Source organism: Phyllostomus hastatus, unplaced genomic scaffold (assembly GCF_019186645.2).
Source record: "Phyllostomus hastatus isolate PE091 unplaced genomic scaffold, TTU_PhHast_1.1 phas_contig_17, whole genome shotgun sequence".
Lineage (NCBI taxonomy): Eukaryota > Metazoa > Chordata > Mammalia > Chiroptera > Phyllostomidae > Phyllostomus > Phyllostomus hastatus.
Window position 1 is genome coordinate 34,436,554 of NW_025333664.1, and position 22,252 is coordinate 34,458,805.

Below are 22,252 nucleotides of genomic sequence, written 5' to 3' on the forward strand. Positions count from 1 at the left end.
ATGTCAGAGTCCCTTTCCTGTGCTTTTATTCTCATAACTTAATATTGTTTCAATTGTTAATTAGAATAGCTACATTTTCTGATGTTATAAATTTTTATTTATCAAGTGCTAGTTTATTGACTTAAAAGCACGTCAAAACAAAACAAATCTCTGTTATATAAATACTATATGTTCACTGTGAGAAAAAAACAGATTAAGTACACACACTCACAAAAATCAAATCATTCATAGTCTGCATTCCGCACAAAATTAGTGTTTGCATTTTAAGATAGCATCTCTTAATATTGTCTTCTGACTTACGCCATCTTTTGGTAAATGAAATTTCATTTGTATTGATACCTTCTTCTCCCTGGCCAAAGTGTTTCATTGCAGAATGCATGAGAAAGGACCCAGGCAGAAAGCAGAGCCAACAGAGGCTGTGTATCTATTTCCCAGCCCAAGTTTCCTGTTTTGTAGAGATGGCTCACAACAGGACTGACAAAGTAGCAAGAATTCACAAACTGAAATTTATTTTCATTGCCTACTCTTGTCAATTGGAGGGAAACAAGCTCTGAAGCCTCGAAAAAGTTTTGTGGCTTAGAGAAATGCTAACCCAAGTTCATCCCTCATGACTTGACCTTTGTCTACTGTTTATCACTTTCTCTAACTCTAGCACCATCTCTCTTCCAAAATGCAGCTAATGGCAATTTATTTCATTGGCATATGTCTCTCCTCATTGTACTATTAAAGACTCAAAATCCTTTATCTGAAATTCTGAAATGTGTTTTTCAGGATCTGAAAAGTTCAAAGAGCCAAAGAATTTTATAACTTAATATGAAGCTATTTATAATTATTTTGTAAGTATTTATAATCATACTTGATGTGAATATTCATATGTTTGGCTACTAAAATTTAAATGTGCTTGATTGCAAGATATTGCCCCAGATTCCACTGAGGGTGTTTATACGCTGTATTATATGCACTAGATTACCTTTCTAAACACCAGAAACTCTGAATTATAAACACAACTGGCCCCATTGTTTTGAATAAGAGTTGAACATGTATTAGCACAAAGAGGTAGCTAAGGACCAGGGTAATGAGGAGGAGGGCCCCAGAAGGCATTTTTATCTCAACTCTAATTCTGTTCAGTACTCACATTGGTCTTATGATAATGACAGTGTAAACCCTCTACCCCTGCCTACTTTTTCATATATTCTCATCATGTCTTACAGACAAAGACATATTTCCTGAATTTCTTAATGTTTTTGTTTCTACTAAGGACACTTAACAGATTTCTGTCCTCAACTGAAATAGTTTTCCTTTGTGGTCAATACTATATGACAATTAGGCTAAAATGAGCCTAGATTTAGAGCTACTTTATGAATGGTACCTCCTTGTGGGAGAGTAAATCAATAAATTCATGCCATAGTTTTGTCTCTGGGTGTGAAGGAACTTGAAGGATACTGAAAGATTGTACTTAAAGGCTATGGAAAGAAGAGAATAAAGAATAGAAGCAGGAGATGAAAGAAAGAGATTTCTTTCCTAATGGTGGAAAGTTAGGTGGATTATTTCTAATTGTCATTGTTAAAATTATCTGAAAAATATCTACCAGTGATATATCAGGTTTTCTCCTATGACACACTCTAAGGGCTCTGCATTATTTCCCCATTGACATTCATAAATGTCAGAGCAATGCTCTCTTGCAGGTTATTGAATAAATGGAAATCTAAAAAAATAAGGCATTTCATATTGTAAGTTGGCCCTGCAGTGGTGTTACAGGGTGCAGCCAAGAGGGGGGACCCCAAATGGGCATTTGAAATGGGGTCCAGAACTTAAGGTGTCCAGGAGATTTTAAGATGTCTCCATCCCCCCACCCAGGGTGTGGGTTGGGGGAAAGGACAAATGGGGCAGGGCCATTGAGAGCTGTTTTGCATAGCAACAGCCTTGCAGCTAAGCTCTGGCGTGGTCATTTAACATATCTATAGCCTTTGGCTGGTTGCATGGATATGTTAAATAGCTGTGATCATCTCTGAGCGAGGGGAATGGAAGTAACTTCCCCACCAAGATGTGACTGGGGGCAGATCCCCCAAGCTACAGCGCCTGCGTGGGAGCTTGGAGAAGATTGGCTCCAGGACATGGGGCCACACCTGCCCAGACTCAAGATGGCAGCCCAGTAAAGCTGGAAGGATACAGTTCTGGCATGTGAAGCCGAGTGTGGGAGGAGTTGGAAATGAGGCTGCAGAGGAAGATTGGCCTCGGGGATTTAAAACCCAGACTTGGCGGCCATTGGAGGGAGAACCATGTGCAGCCCTGAGAAGGAGAGCCATGCACAGCCCTGAGGAGGAGAGCCATGCACAGCCCTGAGGAGGAGAACCGTGCTGCTTTAGGAGGGAGAACCACACGGCCTTGACAGAGTGGAGACTCCCGCAGCCCTGAGAGGGAGAACCACGAGGCCTGGACAGAGCGGGGACCCCCACAGCTTTAGAAGGGGAACCACCACCTGGTTTTAGCAGAGATCCCGGCGACTCAGCTGAGCGTGCTGGGAACCCAGGGAGGTCTCCCAGTCAAGAATGAGTATTAACTGGGAAGAACCAGAGGACTGCCTGAGCCCTGGACTTCTATTTCCTTTCCTGAGATACGGTACTCTGGACTGGGCAAAGGGGGAAAGAAGGAAGGACTGCGTGTTTGTCGGTGTTTTAAGGGACTTTAGGATTTTTGATGAAGACATTAGGTCACTACTTGAAGTCTGTATAGCATTAAATAAACATTTCCTTTCCTTTTCACGAATGTCTGGCATTGAGAGACGTCTTTCCTCTGGTGGCGGACATAACGGACCTGGGGGCTTCTTTCAGTAATAGTATATTGTCTCAGGCCCCCCTTGTCTGTTCTGTAACAGTGGCAGGTGCCAGGCCTAAATGTATACTGTAAAGCATAGTTCCCTCCTCAGCACCAATGACATTTTGGGACAGATAATTCTTCATTTTCTAGGGCTATCCTACGCTTTGTGGAAAGTTAGCAGCCTCCTGGTCTCTACGTTCTACATGGAGTAGAACTCCAAGTTGGGACAAGGAAAATGTTCTCCACATATTATGATGCATGTTCTGGGGGCAAAATCACTCCCACATCTCCCATTGAGGACTGATGCTGTGAGACAGCTCTTGTGTGCTCTGGAGGTTTCTGCAGGTAGAGCAGGTACTGCCATTGTCATAGCTTAATAGCTGAGGATAGGAATTCTACAGACTCACATGTCTTTTTGGATTTTACTTTGCACCTAATTCACTCACTCACTCATTCATTTGTTCATTCAGTCATTCATTCTGCTGAGATTTATTGATCACTAATGATATGCCCGGGCTTTACTGGGTGCTGAAGTAGTTGTGAATAGAAAGATCCCTACTCTCATAGATCATGCCTTATGGAAGGTGGGGGCAGGGGGATTGACATGTGCAAATAATAAGTAAATAACATGTAAATAATTAATAAATCAGTAACCAAGTATATGAATAATATAATTTCAAACAGTGAAAGGGGCTGTAATTATATAGGTAATTGGGCAGACTGATTGGAGGATAGATGAATGCTGCTACAGATAGGATGATCAGGGAAACTTTCTCTAAACAGGCAACATTTGAGCTGAGAAAGGGACAGATCTCAGGGATGCGTATTCCAGAAAAAGGGGATAGAAAATATGACTGCCTTCACATAGGGGTAAGTTTGTTCAGTGACAGTGCAAAGGCCAGTTTGGCAGGAGCAGAGAGTTTCAGGAGTGGCACTTGATGAGGTTTCAGGGTTAGGTGGGGCCTGTGTGCCACAGAAAGCCCTTTGCTTTCATTACAATCACAGTAGACAGCCATTTGAAATTTTTAAGCAGAAGATTTAGTATGTTCTCATGGAAGGTTTTAAAAAGACCATTCTAGGGACAAGAATGAAAGCAAAGGAAAGACATGAGAGATATTGGTAGTTTGAAGTAGAGTCATAACATTAGAAACAGAGAAATTGGGGGATTCAAAATATATTAGAGAAGTTGTAGGGCCAGTAGTTGTATTGATGTTTTAGGTGAGGAAAGAAATGAATCAAGGATGATTCCTGGGTTTGGGGCCTGATCAGTTAGAAGGATTATTTCATTTGCTGAGATAGAGAATTTTTGTTGGGGGACTAGCTGGTTTCTTATGTGTGTAGGGGGTGATGGTCATGGTACTTAAAGGTCACATCATATCTTTCTCTCTTGTGTCTTTTTGCTCTGTGGTCACTCAAGAAGTTAGAGTATGCATCCTTTCTACATAATCTTTCATGATCCTCTTCCCCTGAACTTCATTGCACCTTAATTTTGAAATACCAAACACTCAGAAGCATTGTTCTTTTCTTTGTGAAAATATTTATGTATATGAAGATTATAAAAATGATCACTTCTTAGTAAATCATATGTTCAGACTTGTGGTTCCAGAAAAAGTGATGGACTTATGCGGAAACAGGTGTCCCCATGTTGCTTCATCTGCCGTGTGATCATTGACTTATGTAGATGACGTGGTTGTCTGGGTCAGGGGCCGAGCAGCAGAATGAAGTTACTTTTCCTACTGGAGAGAAAAATCCTGAGAATTAGTGTTTTAACACATTGAATTACCAAGAAAACATATTCAAGAACATAATCTCTTTCCAGTGAATGATTAAGAAGTTTCTTGTTCATCTATCCTTTTATTTCTTAAAAGTAGTCTAAAGTCTGTGTCTACTGCTGGATCTTACAACACTCTTGTCTTTAAATTTCAAGCAGCAATAAGCAGACTTTTTCTGTAACCAGATCCAAGTGTATTCTCTGCTTTAAATTGAGAAACTCTTACTTGGCACACAAATGAGCAACAATGAATAAACAAAATTAATAGGATGGATAATTTACTTTGGAAAGGGGTTAATTGTAGGATATCTTTAAATAAAAAGCAACATTAAAGGATTTAAAAATAATTTTTATAAACAGTATATTTTCTGAGGCATACAGTTCCATCTGACATGTGCCTTTCTGTACTATATTGGTTATAAAAGCTTTAAGTTAATACATAGGTAAAGTTGCCATGGGGATTTTTACTTCATTTTCCAATAAAATGCAATATAATCTTTTATTTCATTTTTTTTGATGAATAAAATACTTGCCACTGTTAAAGTTTCTTCTACTTTTTATTAATGGTGAACTCTTGGTAATTTTCCGTTTCCACCTGGGGTTTCTTTTTTATCCACTGATAAGTATATTTCTCTGGTTGACAAAGTATTGGGATAAATTTATAAATAGTTATTCTTTGAATGATGAAAATAAATAGTCTTTTATTCATGAGTAAGTACAGTGTTTACTTATTGTGGATATAGTATTTAGGTTGAAACATACATTTTCTTCATTTCTATTATCTGTTTTAAATGATTCCAAAAATGCAGAATGTCAGATTTTAACCAGTAAAGTCCAAGGATAGTCTGAGGTGGTTTTTTATTGTTTTTGTTTTCATTTTTGCCTAAGAGCAAGATAATATATGTAAAACATCAGTAGTAATAATAATAATAGTTTAATTAAGATGAAAACACTTTGAAGGTGGTAAAAGTATGCAAAAATGTATTATTATTATTATTATGATTCTTTGTACTTGTTAAGGTGTGCAAGATGATGCTGTTAGCTTGGTTTGTAAATCAAGCATTAGACAAAAAACAGTATGGTTGATTTTGTAGTGAAGACTTACCTATCTTAAAGTATATTTTAAAAGTACTTTTTAGGAGCTTCACAGAAGGTTTAGGTGGAATTGCTTTGTTTGTGAACTTACATTCTGGGAATACTTGTCTTCAGAACTTTTCATCAGATGGTATGGTGGTTAAGAATGTGATTTTTAGTGCCGCATCACCTACATGGACATCCCACCCAACCCACTTATTAAATGTAAGATCTTGGACAAGTCTTACAGCCATAATTGAACTTACATTTCTGTGGATGAAAAGGGGGCTATTTGCTGAACCTGACAAGCTCAGGGGAAGCCTGCATGGTGGACTTATAAACTCAAAATAGCCACATAGAATAGCCTGTAATTAAAACTTCCTAACTAAATGCAAGTTATGGCAGGGAGTAGGCAGGTGTCTTCTCTGACAAAGGTTAATCTTTACCTAAACTGAGCCAGGCTATTGTCTTTTTGCATCTAGGATAACATACCTTTGGAATATCAGGGTTATTTCCTTTTTTTCCCACCAAACCCCTCAGGGCACAACTACTACACTAGAGCAGAAACCACAAATCCCCTCATTGTTACGGTTATCACTAACTGTTTACTGTTAACTATCCTGTACCCACCCATGGAAAAGAAATATGTGTCTATCCCTTTTATTTTTTGTCCATCCCAGAGATTTTCCCACTTTGCTTTCTCCCACCTTCCTAATCTATCACCAGTGAATTTTATGGAACCTTTATGTATTCCACTTTGATTCTGATGTATAAAATAACATAAAATTGTCATTTCCTGGAACATTTTCTCAATCCGTTGAGATTTTGCTTCCTACAAATTGTCTTCAGTTTGGCTCAAATAAACTTATAAAAATTCTTACAGGTTTGGATGCTTCTTACATTGACATTCTTTTATCTATAAAATTATGATAATAATGCTTACTTTTGAGGAGTGAATGAACAATGTAAGTACAACATTAGAAGACTGTCTAGTACATAGTAAATAAGAATTGGTAATAATAATTATGATTATTGTATCCTGGTAAAGTTCAAGTTTATTGCTTAACAAATTACATTTGTCCTATTTGGGTCTTTATTATGTGTAGAGATCAGCAATGACCTGTTTATTATATGTGGGGGGACCATAGTTTGTCTAATTATACCTAATAACATCTCATAAAAAAAAGAAAAATTTAGAAGCAAGGATCTGGTCTTCAAAGGGAAAAGCAAGTCAGCGTCTCAGATCAAGCTCTGCCTGGGGTCCTGCTTGGGGGCTGGGGTGCAGTAAGCCCTCTGTAGGCCTGGGCTCACTTTCCCTTGTCTCTGCCCAGGACTCTCATCTATGAGAACCAAGGGCCTTGCTTCTCCCTTCTTATTCTTAGTAAATCTGTGTAGCTTTCTGACCTTAAATTTGGCCTTGGAAAAAACAGAAAATTGGAAGGTATAATAGTATGGTTGAAATATTAAGCTTTTCAAAATACATGCTTAGTTCATTTACCTGTCTAATATTTACTCTGTTTTTAAATTGGCTACCTTTTTTGGCATACATTTAAAAATGTATGATTTTAAATTACATAGTAGATTATTCAGGTATTCATCTAACATTTAAAATGTAAACAGTGTCATTTTTTTTAAGGCAACATGTAGGAGATTATTTTATGTGAAAGGAAGTAGAATTACAGTCTTTTTTATTCTTGCCTGCCTTGGATTTTGCAGTTTTAATCAGTTTGGCATTAAGAAAAATACTGGGCTGTGTCTGTTAAGAACTGTGTTTTGTTTATAGAGATTTTTAGGTGCAAATTATCTAGCCAGATGTTTAAACATTAACAGGAAACAAGTTAAATACAATTAACACAGTCTTTATTTATCAAGTAGTTAATTCTCAGCAGTAGGCCACATAATCAGGCTTTCAGTTCCCATAATATATATAGATATCACTATTTAGAAAACATAAAATACAAGATACAGAAGTCTAATGTTGAAATCTATAAACTTTGCAAAATTAAGGAACATTCTACTCATTACTGATGGCTTCCCAAATTTTGGTATTAATTCCCTTTGTAGTCACTGTCTTTTTATGATAATTCTAGATGTATGGATTTTGCAGCAGATGTAATATTGCATTGTAATTTCTCACCAGGTGAATCATACCAATTATTATAGGCTTTTGAATATGAAACTAGAACAAGGTAGGCATGTGTGGGTTATGCATACACATGTGCACACCACACATAAATATAAAAATAAAATTATATAATATTGCATTTCAGTTGCCTAACTGTAGCTCAATTTACCTTTTACATAGTTACCGATAGCATGCATTAGTGCAGAGTGGATTATTTCAATATATTTAATATGCTATGAGATAAAGACTCCTAAAATAATTATTCCAGAAACTGCAAAGATCTTGAAATAGTTCTGATTATGATAAATTTTAAAATATTTTTATTTTCTATAAAAATTACAAAAGTAGTATAAAACTAGAGAATGTTTGGATTTGGATAACAAAGAGAAAAAAATTGGTTACTACTAAATAAAAGTCATCTACCCTATCCTACATCTCTCTATCTGTAGCCAAAGTCATAGCTATATGTTTACATATTTCCCATTGTATTATAAATGTTGTGTTTTATTTTTATATGCATTTACAAGGCAGTTTAAAATATTCTGAGCTATATTACAAAGGTTTTGAGTTTTTAAATCTTCCTGAGAAAGAGCTTAAAAATAATTTGCTTATTACAAGTCTCATTAGAGACCTAGGGAATCATTCCCTAATATTAATTCTGAACTGCACTTTTAATAGGGTATTAAAAGCAGTGCTGTGGTGGAAATTGTATTAAACATCTGAAGTTTATGTTTAAGTGTCAATTCTGACCTCATGAAGGGTTTGACCTTGATTATTATCATCTCCTCTAGTTCTAGAATTTGAAATGTATTTGTGATACATCTATGTATATGAGAAATACACACATAGAGCCATGAGAGTAAGTTTTGGTCCACATGCCTTCCCTAAAATGGGCTCTAAACCTAGTGGAAACTGATGAGCATCTTCTTGGGGGCTTTTATTTCTCTGTGATAGACTAATTTATTTTGGGCAAGAGATACTTCCTTTTCTCTTAATTAATGTATATGGGGTACAACAGAAAATAATGGATTGAAAGGGAGAAAAAGAGAACTTGGCAGGTGTGGATGAGAGCAATGGAGAGGAATAAAGCAATTTAAGGATCTAATTATTAGTATTTACTTGACAACTTTGCAAGTCTATTGCAACTTTGCAAGTCTATTAATTATGGAGATGAGGAAAGGCTGATAAGAAAATGAGAGAGCAGGTGTTAAGGAGACAAGGAAGGATGCCCTAAGGTTTTCCTCTGGTTCACATGGCTTTCCTTCTTCTGGTTTTGCTTGTTGCTACTTGTTTCTGGATATTAAAAGAGAAGTATCTTTAAATTATTTAGATACAACTCAGTGGAACAATAGTCTTAAGAAACTACAAAGAATGTTTCATTCATATTGCAGAACAATTATAAAACACCACTTTTAGTCATAAGTTGCAAAGTGCTAGCCAAATATTGAGTTTATTTATCTAACTTATTATCACCCCATCTGCCTATGTAAACTCATCATTATTCTTAGCCTCCCTTAATAGATGAAAGTAGATTCCCTTCTTACTCTAACATTTAGGATCAAAGTGCAATCCAAATGTCAGAGGTGGTGGTGATAGTTATTTCCACTATAAAGGGTTCCCAATTTTGAAATGATAAAATATTTGTAGAATACTATACAAACACAAACTAGTTTACATTTCACTCTGTCCCTGCAAGTGGGGCAGCAGGCTGTAGTGGAAAAGAGCCACATATTCAGAACAAGCCTGAGTTTGGGGGTTTGAATTCTTACTACACATCTAACCAACTATGTGACCTTGGGCATATTGCTTCCTTCTTTTGTGCCTTAACTTCTTTTCCTATAAATTGATGATAATTATAATAACTTCCCTATTAATGTGTTATGATGATTAAATTAGTTAATTTAGGCTAAGCACTTAGAACAATACTTATCAACTCTTTATAATTCAGTGGTTCTCAACTTTGGTGACACATTAGAATCACCTGGGGAGCTTGATGCCCAGGCAGCACACCTGACTCATTATATCCTGCTCTTTGGGGATTGGACTTAGTAGTGGCAATGGGAAGGGGTCATTAAAACTCAAGTGATTCTAATGAGCAGCCAAACTTGGGAACCACTGGCATAAGTGTAGGCCATGATTATCTTGTTGACTAATATAAACTTTCTGAGGGCAGGCTGTGTATTACTTCTCTTTGTACATTCTCCCTGAGATCATCCAGCTCAATGACTTATTTGTAACTAATACTCATTAAATACTTATCAACTAAGGAAAATATGTTGATGATCCTTTAGGTGTGTAAAGACCTTGTGATACTGCAGAGATGCTAATTTTAAGCATTAATTATTCTTTCCCTCATATATTCATTTACACATGCTATATAGTTTTGAGTCTTGATGTACTGTGCTAAACACTGCAGACATATTGTAGGATTTGAAAATGCACACCATACTCTGAGGAGTTTATAATCTAGTGTGTGAGCAGAAAAAATACAGACAGGACTTTAGCGAAAGGAAAATTAACCGTGTTTAAGTGTGATGTTGCAATTTTGAAAACCTAGATGGAGCATGTGGCATGCTTGTTAGGGAGTGCTCTTACGGTCAAAACCTCTGTGTAGTGGAGTGGGGGAGAGAGTGGCACAGAGAAGCATGATTGGGCAGGAGAAGTAGTTAAACTGCAATGCATTCTCAACAAGTCAACCCCACAAGGAGCTTGGGGGCTGGGCTGCTCTTCAGAGTTGTCCCAAGGTGGGCTGAAAGGGGTTAGGTTTTTCTTTCTCTTTGTTGATCAGTACTTGGATGCAGCTGCTGGAGGATGCTGAAGCCATCCCCAAATAGAGCTGGAAGATGCTGAAGTGATCCCCAAATAGAGCTGACAGCTCAGAATGTCTTCTGGTAGCTCTCCCAGCTAATAGGGGAATACATTCTTCATTCCTGAAGGGGGATTTTTTGTGGAGTATCACAACTTCCACCACTTTCAGCAAAAGAGATTAACAACAACAAAAAAGAAGAGGTCACACTTATTTAGGTGGAGAGTGAAGAGCCAGTAGTGAATTGGCAACGGCTTTCTAAAGTGGATGCCATTGCAATTTGATGTTTAAAAATGGTTAAGATTTCAAGAGGCTGAGATGAGGTGCAGAGTTTCCAGGTAAAGGGAAACATAGAGGTAAACAAGGGGAAATATGAAGTTTAGATTTGTTCAGAAGCTTGTGAATCTAGCAGGTAAGGATAAGCAGTTTAGGCTTAATTTGGTTGTCATTTAGGGGTGGGGAGAAAAATGTACCAATTTGCTTTAGAAAGGTTAACCTGGTAGCAATTTGGAGAAACGGGAAGGGTCAACCTTTGAAATCAGGCAGGTTGGGGAGCAAGCTAATGCAACTCTCCACCAAGACTCCACATAAGGAGGAAACACCTAAGATAGTCAGGAAGGCAGAGAACTGCAAAGAATTGGGTGGATCTGAGGTGCATTGTAGACATGGAATGGACAAGTTTGAGAGCTGACTAAATTTTTATATGTGTGTCAGTATGGGTGGTCAGTAGGTAGGAGACAGCTAGAGTGACAAAAGGCTTAGTGATAGAGAAGAAGGCTCAGCTTAGAAAGGGAGGAGACAGATGTGACCAAGGTCTTGCATAGAGCATTGGGAGTGCATGACAGTAGACGGTTGGGGCTGATTTGAATCCTCTGTCTTGTATTACTCTTTGGGGCTTTCCTGACAACCTCAGATCATTTTTTCCTGGTAATCAAGGACAGTGCCTCAGGAGTCTGAGCCCAGTCCTGTTGGAACACTTTCCTGGATGGTACTAAGTAAAGTAATGAAATAACTAATGTTTGCTCTCACTTTCTAGCCATCTCTTTTATGCCCTCAGAGTATTTCTCCTGCCTCCATCTTCTCTCTTTTCTGGAAAAACTGGTCATTTATACCACAGTGTTGGTTTCTTCAATGACCTATTATTCATTCCTGAAGTATCTCTCGTTGTAGGATGAAACTCTAAGTTCTTTTTTTTTTTATCTTCACTGAGGACTTTTTTTTTTCATTGCTTTTAGAAAGAGGAAGGGAGAGATAAAAAACATGGATGCAAGAGAGAAGCATCAATGAGTTGCCTTCTGTATGTGCCCAGACCGGGGATCAAACCCACAACCTTTTGGTTACGGGACAACACTCCAACCAACCGAGTCACAGCAGCCAGGGCTCTAAGACTTTTTAAAAGAATTTCAGTGAATGGTATTATTTTGAGCAAGAGGGCTTCTGAGTCTCTGAAAATTATGTTTAATGTCACTCTCAGTGATTTAATTTTGAGGGCCAGAATTTTCAGGATTTGGGCAAAATGGAAATGTAAGTCATACTTGTAGCTCCTTAATCTTGGAAGAAGGTCCTAGAATGGTCTAAACACTGCCTCATAGGGAGTCAACTGTGGGACTTAGTGTGCCTTAATATTGTTATAATTTATTTTTCTCCTCTCTCTCACAGAAATAAAATTGATGAACTAATCATCCTGTAATTTGTCATAATGAAAGAATTTTTCCTACTTTATCTTAATGTCTATGGTGTTTCATTTAAAAAGAGTATAAATGAGTCCTATTTCAAAATGAAATGTGCTGTGATATCATTAGTTCCCAATGAGTCAGGTTGTGAAGTCAAGAACTTTCATTCCATTCCAAAACCTTGAAGAAAATAATTGAGGTATACATACTTGACAGTATCTATTTTATTGCTTTGCAAAGAAATTTCAATTTAGTGTTTATCTGGTTATAGCCTCCAAATATTTCTCAAAGGAAGATAAATCAAGCTTCTTGGGAAGTTTCTAGTCTTATATCATACAGTCCTGTTATGTGAACTACCTTGTTTGACAGTGTCAGTCTGAGCACTCCCCTGGCTGTGATTAGAACTCAGCCATGGTTTGGTTGGCACCTCACTCTTCTTGCTTGTTTTCCTCTCTCTCTCATCTCTTTTAACTTGCAGATTCCATGTAGTTCTTTGAAATGATTTATATTTCATTCTAGGTCATTAGTATGTGTTTCCAAGTAGCCAATCTTCCTCCTTTGTTGGTTAATGTTTACAAGAGCCCTCTTGGAATAATGACTCACTGCAATAGTTTATCACTCACCTGCCTCCAGTATCAGCAATGAGCTTATATTTGAGACTTTACCCTTCTCTGTGTCTTTAAAACAAATTCTGTTGGCTGAGTGGTGAATATGATTCTGTACCTGATCTATGGAAAAACCACTCTCTATTAGTTAGCAAAGATAGATGTGTGCCACACTTCTGTGTTTTGCTGCAAGAATGGTTCTTTAATCTAAAGACCAAGAAAGCATAAACAAGACTCATTTAAGTTCCTTTAAAGATGCTTATTAGTGCTTACATTAGAAGTCACATTAAAGGATAATAAATAACTATTCTTTTAAAGAACTAGCTCACACAAGTACTCCTCTCATCTATTTTTATGCCTCATAAATTAAAATAAAATCTACTTTCTTTGCCCAGTAACAGAGTCAAGATGCTATGGAACTCTGCTGAATTTGAATTTTGCCTATTACTGAACTTTTGGATGATGTTAGAGAGAGCCTTCTCCAAATGTCTCCAAATCACGACGGTGGGGGGGTGCTTTGGTACTTGTGCAGGTGATGAACTGTACCTAGCTGGGCTTCATAATGTTGGAGCTTAAGGGAGCCATAAAGGCAAGTTTCTTCAGTTTTCCCTTATTTTATGCAAAGAAGAAGGTCATCCTGACTAAAGTGATAAGGCAACTAACAGTCAGAGTTGAATGATATAACCAAGGTCACTGGAAGGGGTCTGCAGTACATGCTCTGTCCCAGTCCCCGTAGCTGTTCTCTTCTCAAGTGTATCCAGAGTACCTAAAACAGGGCTTGATACTTGAAGGGCTTGTGGATAAACTAAGGAGCAGAGCCAAAGGAAAAAGGAAATTTATAACAGCAATTTATAAGGCAACATTGCTTCACCTAATTTTGCTTGTTTTGTTTTTTGAGAGTCAGTATATTAAAATGGTCAAGTACATAAATTCTGAAGCTAGACTGATTATGTTCAAATTTCTGCTGTGTGCCCTTCACCAAATTGCTTACTTCATTCACTATGCCTTCATTTTCCTGTAACATAGATAACATGTAAGATTTTTGTGAGGGTAGAATGAATTAAATTATGTAAAGGACTTAAAAATGATACCTAGTATATTGTTAGCATTCAGTATCTGTTAGCTGTTATATTGGTATAACTCCCATGAGGCAAGTCTGGCATTTGCCAAGTGCCTCTTAACGCAGAATCTGAAGACTTGCACCTTTGCATCTCTCTTTTCTCACATTCCATATTACACTTCAGATTTCTGCAAGCACAAAAATTTAACAGAAGCCTTGCTAAAATCTTGCAACCAGTGTGAACATAGTCATATAACCTAGCACTTGAAAATGAGGCAGCGAGATGCACAAGAAATATTATGGGTTTAAGGCCACTCAAACGCTGTGTTGAAACTGGCTCAACCTGTCCTCAGCCTGGCTCAACCCATTAGCTGCCTGTCCTGGCAAAATTATTCAGACTCTTCTAATCTTATTTTTCTCATCTATAAATTAGATGAAAATGCTTATTTTGTTATATAAAAGATTAAATAAGATAGTATATATATTTAAAGTGCCAGATATGCCACAGGGAAGTGATAAATGATTCATCTTTTTAATAATTATTATACTAAGAAAAACCCAGGATCCAAGGGGTTGGCTGGAAAAAAATGCAAATTACTATGTAAAGATACCACTATTTTATTTCTCATTTCTGCAGAAAGTTGTAAGGTAAGTTTTTAGATAACAAGTACTGTGAAAGTATTTTGTCTCAGGAGCAATACCTTTATTCTTGGGTCTCTCAGTCCTTTATTCATGAATTGCTTGTTAAAATGATTCCATGTCTTCAGAGACATCTCTGATTCCAAAGGCTCACTCTAACCAAGCTGTTTTTAGAAGGTTTTCAGTACTTAAAACAGGAGGAAGTAAGGAGAGAAGGAAGGAAAGGAAGGAGGGAGCGAGGGAGGAAGAGAGTGAGGGAGGGGAGGATAGGAAAGGAAAGACTAGAAAAGATTGGAGTGTGGAGAGAACTAGACATAATGGATATTAGGGACAGTTTGAACTTATTTTCCATTCCATTGGAGTTTGCTGCATATGAAGCTTTTAATCAGATTTTAGTGATGAAAATGTGGCTGTCATCAATTAATGTTGTCTTCTAAGAGATGTTCTAGTCAGGACTGGCCATGTTGCAATAACAAATAATCACAGAATCTTAGGACTTAAACCAATAACATAAAAGGTTATTTCTCATTCATGCAATAGTTCCACAGTCTTCACACCTCATCCTTACTCAGGGATGTAGGTCAAAAGAGCCTCCACCCTTTGAAACATGCTAGTTGCCACGAGAGTGGAAAGAAGATAGCAAATTATGATTGGGCTCTTCCCACATTCTGTGATCAAAGGAACCTAGACCTGGCTTTTTTTTTTTTTAACTTTGAGGAGGAAGCTAATTTTTACTATGTATCTATCTATCATAGGAAGAAAAAAAATTACCTAGGCACCTTGGAGGAGGAGTGACCTAAATATTTCATGATAGACATTATTGTGATTTCTGTATTTTGTGGTTTTCCTCTTTTGCATGAGTGGTACTATGCTTCTCCACCCACTTGAATTAGCCATGATTATGTAATTTGCTTTGACCAGTGAAGCATGAGTGAGGATGATGTGTCACTTCCATATTAAAACTTCAAGATCTAGTTGTGCACAATCCGTAATATTCTTTTCTTTTGTCAGAATAACCCAGATGCTCAGTCTAGGTCTCCGAGTGAAGATACAATGGAGCAGAGCCCCTACCCACTGCTTGCCCATAAGATGGGCAAGATGAGCAAGAAATAATATATTTGATTTAGATATCATTGAGATTTGAAAGTTGTTTGTTACTAAAACATAACCTGGCCTATTCTAATTCAGATGGAGAACATAATAGAATAAATTTTCAAAAGTCAAAGAATAGTTTTCTTTTGCTCATGTAGATTTACATATGCTCAAAATTAAAGATCTCAGGGCAGTTTTTTTACTACCTATCTATCACAAGGAGAAAAAAAATACCTAGGTACCTTGGTAATTTTTGACTAGTAATTGTGCTGGTGTTAGTGGGTGGTTGTTTGGGAGCAAGTAGGCTATTTATTTATAGCGTCAGAGCAGGGCTGGGTTCTCAACTTCTTTTCTACTGAAAATAAACATCACTTAGTGATCCATTACAAATATAATGATATAATGGCAGTGATGTTGGAGGCCACATAATGTTCTTAATGTCTTGGATTTTCTTTTTCTTTTTCTTTGATTTAAATGAGTTTACTAGGTACTTAGATTTATAAAGGGAAAATTCTTACTTTCTTACATTTGTTTTATAGAAATCAATGAAAAAGGAGGGTACCATTCATGAGTCGGAATAACAATAGGTTTGTAATCCAAGCAGATGCTTTGTGGGCTTCAAGGATTTCCACACTCTCTGCTGGTTTTGAAAATGAGGCACAGCGTTATGAACTCAGGTAAAAGATCCTACTACTGATTCACTAATTGTCTTGGGCAAGGCACTTAATCACTTTGGATCTCAGCTTCCTCATCTTTAAAATGGGGATAATAATACTGGCATAAGTAATAGGGATGTTGTGTGGAGAAACTAATTAATGATTGTAAAATGCTTTGAAAGCACAAAGCGTTGTATAATTGTTAGGTGCTATTATTAAGAAGTATTATTAGTGTGCTGTGTTTAATTTTCATTAGGGCTTCTCTGCTTTGAAGTCAACATAGTCATGGATTGTGGGGTAGGGATACGTTCACAGATGTGCTGCTCTAGTCCTTTTTTTGTCTAAAGAAAATATTCACTAGCCAGGGTAATCATTATTATGAAGAATATCTCTTCAAGATAAAAAGATAGGAAATTACCTTCCTTTCAAAAAATGGAAATTGCTCTAACTTTAAAAGTATCAATCCTTTAAAACCTTGTGCAACCCTATGTTTCAATAAAGTCTAACACAGAAAATTTGGAACTTAGGTATTTCTTTTTTTTTTAAGATTTTATTTATTTATTTTTAGAGAGGGAAGAGAGGGAGATAGAGAGAGAGAAACATCACTGTGTGGTTGCTGGGGGTCATGGCCTGCAACCCAGGCATGTACCCTGACTGGCAATCGAACCTGCGACACTTTGGTTTGCAGCCCAAGCTCAATTCACTGAGCTACGCCAGCCAGGGCTGAACTTAGGTATTTCTTGCTTCAGCATAACAGGAAATGTCCCCACTCAGATAACTTTAAATTAGCTTGACCAGCTCTTTCCAAGTTTCCCACAGTGCTTGCTTCAAGAATGGAAATAAGAGAGGGATCCTCCTCAGGAGAGAAATTCAGATCTGTGGCTGTATTTTGCATTCGTGAACAGTTCAAACCCCAACTCAAATTAATTTGTTTTTTAGACTGTCTGTTGGGAAATGTGTTTCTAGGTACATAAACACAAGCTATTTTTTTTTGAAGGTCAGCTATGCACCATGTTTATAGATGACTACATGGTACAGTTAAATAACACTGACTCTGAGGCAAAAAGACCATGATCAGGCCTTGGAAAGCTTTCTTATTGTGTGTGTTTTGAAAAAATAAGTTAATATCTGCTTCAGTTTCAGATAGAAGTGTGTGTAATGTAATTCCTGCATACCTAACAGGGCTCTGGAAAGGGTCAAAGCAGGTAAAATCTTTGGAAAATATTTTATAAGTAAAATGAGCTGTTTAAATTGCATTACATTATTTTATTTAACATTTTATACTATCTTGTATTAAATTTGTTCTTGAGTTAACAAGCCTCTAAATATATTTTTATGAATAATATAGATGTTAGAAACTCAAATGAGCTTGAAACTTTCTAAAGTCCGTCTTTAGTCTTAATAGATAATAAGATGAGAAGAAAGTTGATATGTACTTTCTGAGAAGTTGTCCATTAAATAGCTGGAAGGGGAGTTAGAGATCTGCATAAGCAGCCTTGGCCATTGGCTTGGCTGCTATTGCACATTGTTTTGTTTTGTGTTTAATTTTGAATGCTGACCTGTACAGCATTACATTTTAAAATCACTAGGAGCTGTGAATATAGGAGAGGCTTCTTGTTTAGTATGCAAAACAATAACACTCTTACCAAAGAAATCAAAAGTTTAAGACCAAGTCACAAAAAAAGTTTTTAGAATTTGATCTTACTCTTTGTTCAGAAATTTCTCAGACACTAGAAATTTTTAGAGCCTCACCTTCTGGAATCAGAGAACTCTAATACTTAGGCTACCCTTCAACTCCATTATTTCCCCCCTAATGTTCCTCTTCTTATGATGTCATAAAACTATACATGATGAATAAATTCTACAACCCATTAATTTACCATCCTAAGAGTGCTGACCTCATGAAATGATGGCCAATGTACCAGAGCTGTTTATCCACTCACATATGCTGAGAAAAGGGTAATGGCAGAGTTTTTAAAGTTTGTCCCATTGATTTTAAGCCATTGGCCTACTTCCTAGAATGAATGCTCTGATGTGCCACTCAGCTCCCCTGTTCAGAACTGAGACAACAGTGGGAGTGTTGTCTGCTAAGGACTCACTGCTAAGCCCCTCTACTGGACTTGACTTCTGTTGAAGGGAGTTGCCCCTTCTATGGTCATACTTGCCTCACTGGGGCTATCTCAGATCCAGTGACTATTAATATAGACAATACAAAGCCACAGCTCCTTGCCTTGATGGGGAACATCTATGAAGGACTATCTCAATGACAGAGCCTCCAGTAGGATTTGCTGAGGCCTCTGTTACAACTGAAATACAATTTAGTTTCTTTTCTCAACCAATCTCCAGGTTATCAGACCAATATCTAGGGTCAGTCCCCAATATGACATATTTAAGGAAGTGCTAGGTATGCTGTAGAAGGAAGCCTAAAAAATTATAAACCCTAGTATGTACTGACAGGAACTAGGAGAGAATATGTGGAACTGGCCAGAAAATGCTGGATCAAAGTGGCTGGAACATGAAGTTGAATAAGAGAAGGTTTAATGACATGGAAGGACTCTCCTATGATAAAGAATTTAATATCCTCATAATGACTTTGGGAGATGATCTTAACATATTGCTAGAATGGCTCTTGGAAGCTTGGGACAAATGATGGTCTGCAGAATGAAAAATAGAAATGCCAGAATTGCTGTGGTATTCAGTGTATGAAGGAATAAAAATCTCAGGGAAGTTGGCTTGCTAGATTACATATATATGCATAGGCTGGAAACCAAACCAGATGGCTGTATTGTGTAGGAAGACCCTAGAGGATGCTCCATTTTCCAAAGTGATAATGAAATCACTAGTGAGCACCGTGATCTCTGAGAAGCCCAGGAGTAACTATTTTTTCTGTTGCCAAGGCTGACTAAACTGTTACAGAACTGGACTTTGACAGCAAAGTAGATGATGATGGATATAAGTCTGGCCCCTACAAAACCCAGATAAATCAGGGTGAATGACAGAGGACTACCAGAAACTCAATCAAGCTCTAAGTACAGGATTTGCAGCCATTGATCTGGCAAATGCATTCTTTTCCATCCTTATCAGGGAAGAGGAACAGAAGTCCTTTGTGTTCAACTGTAAAAATTTATGTCTTGCCCCAGGGCTATGCTCTCCGTTTTGCCTTCTCCAGGACCTGGACTGTCTGGATATTCTGCTGAATATCAGGTTGGTCTATTATTTGATGACACATCTTTATCATATGGGTGTGGAGTAACTGGCAAGACTTTGTAAAGCATGTTTGACCCAGAGGTAGGAGATAAGCCTTATGGAAATTCAGGGGCCCTCCACAGTAGTAATGTTTTTAGGAGTCTGAGTATTTTGGGACGTCTCTACCACCTAGCTATCTCCTTGAAGAATGAAGCATTTATTCCCTCAGTTGCTTAAAGTATTGACTACTGATAATTCAAAACTAATTTCCTCTATGGAATTTGACCTGTGCTGAAAGTAACTGCCTCACGAAAGCCATGGCCCCTCCCTCAGGGCCATTTCATGACTGTCTGATGCAGGAACACAAACATGCCAGCCCCAATGCCTTGATGGGGCCAATTCTAAAGGGCTATCTATCCCAGGTTCAGAGGTCCTAGCTAAGGTCTTTGCTTGAACTTGTAGTTAAACTCTGTTCAGTTCTGCTCTTTTCACTCCTTTACAGGCTTTGTTTCTGAGATAACTCCCCAATAAACTTCCTGCACACAGATATCTATCTCAGAGTCTGTTTGGGGGAAGCTGAACTTAGAACCTGTTCCCAACATAAAAATACAATTTAATTATAAAATACTTATATTTTAGTTTTTGCTTATTTATTTTATTTATTTTTAGTATTTGTTTATTTTACTTGATAAATTTTCACTGTTGGCACACCCAAAAACATTCCCAAGCATTTTCCTACAGGTTTTGAATCTTAAGACCTATGTCTTTGATTCATTCTATTTTATTCAACAATTCAAGGGTGCCAGCACTGTGTTAAGCATTCTGGATTCAATGGCAAATAGTCCTGACCTGAAGATTGAATAGGAGAAGTAAATTAACAGACAATTAAATATAAATGCACTATGAGTAATAGTTATGCTGTTGGAGCCTAAAGGTGGGGCATCTAGTTTTGATTATTGAATGGGGTAACAAAAAGAGAAATCTATAAGGTTTTCTGAAAAAGGATCTGATCTGGGCATTCAGGATAAGTAGAAACTGTTTAGGTAAAGAAAAAACATATGTTCAGAGTGGGGAAAGTATGAAGTAAAAAGGAAACAGATTTAGAGTTGAGAAAGCACTTCCATAGACCCAGAATATAGGCAGTGCTACTGATTAGTGTGAGGTATTTTAGAGAGCTCTTGGCATTCACTGAATTACTCCAGGCAGGGGAGGTATATAGTTTGATTTTCATTTTGGAGTTACACTTTAATCAGGGGTAAGTATGGAGAGGAAACCAGTTAGGAGATCCTTGCAGCAGTACAGCTAAGAAATGATGGTTGAAACTACTGTGGTGACATGGGAGACGGAGAAAATGTCAAAAAGAAAAAAAATAGGTTCCTTAGATAGAAAGGAAGTTATATCAGTAAAAGTGGATGATGAACTGATATGGTAGTATAGAGAGATTAGAGGTGCCCCCAGACATCTCTTCGGGTTGGGTAGATACCATTTACCAAATAAATGGTGGATATGGGGTAATGGTGGTATGTATGAATGTGTTTGTGTGTATTGGGGGGAATGTGGAAAGGGTGAGATATGATGACTTATATTTTGATGTTTTTTTCCTTCAGAAACTTTGAGATATCTACCCAAAGACAATCATATGTGTATAGAAAGATCTGGGCTTAGCAGACGACATCACATCACAGTAGTAGACATGGGATGATCTCATCCTAGGAGTAGGTTTAGATTGAGAGAAAAATGGAGCCAGAATTGTCTTTAGCAAAGACAGTTACAAGAGCTGTCTGTGTTAAACACCCACTCTTTAGGAATCTTGAGTCACAAGACACCATTCAGTATAGTCTCTCATCCAGGGTGAACAACACATGGTTTCTTAATATTTCTTTATAATACAAATGGTAAAATTTTTGGAACTTTATCCAAATGTGCTGCCTTCTCACTTAGTGGTATAGACTGGAATTAGACACTATATTTATGTTATTAGACAATATAATATTTATTGTTATCATATTCATCAAGACCAGAATTAAGAAGCCTTTCTATATGGCATATGCTTCCAGGAAAACATGAGTACCACTTGTGACTTCTCTAAAGTACGCACCCCAAAGGCAGTTCCCAAATATAAAAAGCTGTATATTAAAAACAACAACAACAATGCAATCCTTATACAAAGCAGCGTGATAGGACATGTGTTTAGGATATTGTAGGTTTGGCATGCCAGAACATTTGAGTAAGAAATGCATTTAATTATTTTACCCCTTAAAGAATGCTTTTACCTCTCCATTAAATGAGCCAGATTTTAAACAAAAATTGAAAATCACTCAAATGTAATCCAAAACAGCCTACATAGTCTTTTGATTTGTTAGAACAAGCTGTTATACTTTATTACTTGAAAACAAAACTTTGTTTAAATCTTAAAAGCTGATGACATACAATTATCTTTAATAATGAGACATTTTCATGCATTGCAATCTTTGTTTATTAATTATTTGGGGAGATGTTAAGTGATTTTTTAAATGTTTTTACCTGAAATGAATGTATAATTTATGTGTGGAATATTTCAGTTGCATATAATGATTGTAGGAAGGTAGATTTTCTAAATCTTGAGTGACTGATTTCAGCTTTTCTCCCTGACTCCTCCTCTCCAAATTTTCAGAAGGGATAAGGATTTCTCAGACACTGGAAATATCACACTACAAAGATGTGCTGTAAATTAGCTTTGGAGTCTAGGTGTTCTCTCTAGTCAAGCCC

The 22,252-nt window shown here is 37.1% G+C and overlaps 1 protein-coding gene across 1 annotated transcript in view; it reads left to right on the forward strand.

Annotated features, from left to right (window-relative positions):
• Positions 1-22,252, forward strand: part of MACROD2 (mono-ADP ribosylhydrolase 2) — a 2,133,612-nt gene that overhangs the window by 647,331 nt on the left and 1,464,029 nt on the right. The window lies entirely within an intron of this gene.